This window comes from Tupaia chinensis, unplaced genomic scaffold, assembly GCF_000334495.1.
Source record: "Tupaia chinensis unplaced genomic scaffold, TupChi_1.0 Scaffold144072_1, whole genome shotgun sequence".
Lineage (NCBI taxonomy): Eukaryota > Metazoa > Chordata > Mammalia > Scandentia > Tupaiidae > Tupaia > Tupaia belangeri.
Genome location: NW_006203926.1, coordinates 20,085 through 21,907, shown reverse-complemented (window position 1 = coordinate 21,907; position 1,823 = coordinate 20,085).

Here is a 1,823-nt window from a genome sequence, read left to right as displayed (position 1 = left end):
ACAACAGATTAATCAATTGAAAAAGTGTGGCACATATACTCCACAGAATACTATTCAGCCACATAAAATATACCCTGGCATTTTATAGAAAGTAGAGGTATGGAAAATTTATCGCTGATTGAAACAAGTGAGGCTATGAAAGAGAGACATTGTATGTCTTCAATTAACATATACCAACTGTCCACACTCTATGGTAGAGAATGAAAGACTGGAGGACATAAAAGCATTGAAAATTGTCATGGATACTAGGGACAAAGAGGAAAGAGAGAGAGAGAGAGGGGAAGAGTGCAGGGAAGAAACTTTGGGGAAAAAATAGAGAGGTAAGACTTTTGTGGGACATAGAAATGGTTTGTGAGCTATTGATGGTGATGTGTATAGTATTGTCAACTGGACCAGTCTCAGGTGTATTTCATGGTGGATAAATTCTCTTTACAACCTAAATGATGTATAGTGATTGAATGTATAAATAATAATAATTTTAAAAAGAGAGACAGCTGAACACTGGGTATCTCTGCTCCTAATCACCTTCGAGAGACTACATGATGTTCCTGAGACTGAGCTCAATTTTAGCTCTTATGAGTTGCTATATGGTAGACTTTTCTTTCTCTTGGGTAATTTGTTCACAGACTCTGAAATGGCAGGCCTCATAAAACACTTCACCAGTCTGAGCCAATTTTAGACAGCCCTAAGATAATATGAGCCCTAAGTTCTGCCCTCCCCTGGCAAAATGCTTATTATACTCAAAGGAAGATAGGAGACCAAGTTCTGATTCAAATATTGAAAGAAGAAAATCTGAATGATCAATTGCATCCTACAAGGCAAGGACCCTTATTCAGTCATCCTAATAACCCCTTAATAAGTAAAAATAACAGAATTAAAATCATCAGGTCAATTTGGGAGTGTCATTTAAGGATAAGTCTTTCAATCTACAATTATTGAATATCTTTATATTTAGATTTTTCTTACATCTCTTTCAACAATATTCTGCAGCTCTTAGAGTATATTTTTGCACATCTATTAAGTTTATTCCTAAGCATTTTATCTCTTGAAGACTTTTTTCTCAACTTTATTTTTGTATTATTTTTTTGTTAGCATACAAAAGTATAATTGATTTTTGTATATTGAACTTGTTATCTACAATTTCACAGGACTTATTATTAGTTCTAATCTTGTCTGTAGGGGTGTATGGAGGGAAATGTTTATGAAGAGGACTCTTCAGTATTTTCTATATATTAATAAGTAGATATAATTTAATTTTTCCTTCCCTTTTAGTATGCCTCTTATATCAGTTTTTGCCTAATATCCCAGGTCAAACTTCCAGTAGTACATGGCAGTAGTGAATATTCTGGCTTTACCAGTGAGCTCATGCAGAAGCATTTCAGATTTTAGCTTTAAGTATAAAGCTAGATGTGTGTTTTCAGTAAATGTTTCCCCCAAGTTTGCCTTCTACTCCTAGTTGGTTAAATGTTTTTAATCATAATAAGATGCTGGATTTTTCCAGACATGTACTGTATTTACTGAAGATATCCCATGGTTTTGATTTTTTTTTTTTTCAAATTCTATTGTGCTGGTGCTTTGCAAGTCTGAGTCCTGTATGTTAAACTACTATTACACTCCTGAGATAAACTGTGCATGGCTGTGACATGTAAATCTTCTTATGTATTGATGGACTTAGTTTGTCAGTACCTACTTGAATATTTCTGTCAGGATCTGCAAGTAATTTTTGTTGTAATGTTCTCTTCTTTTGATGTCTTTGTCTTGCTTTGTTACCCTCATAGAATAGGGTTGAAAGTTCCTCTATAAATTTTGTATTACTTTCATTT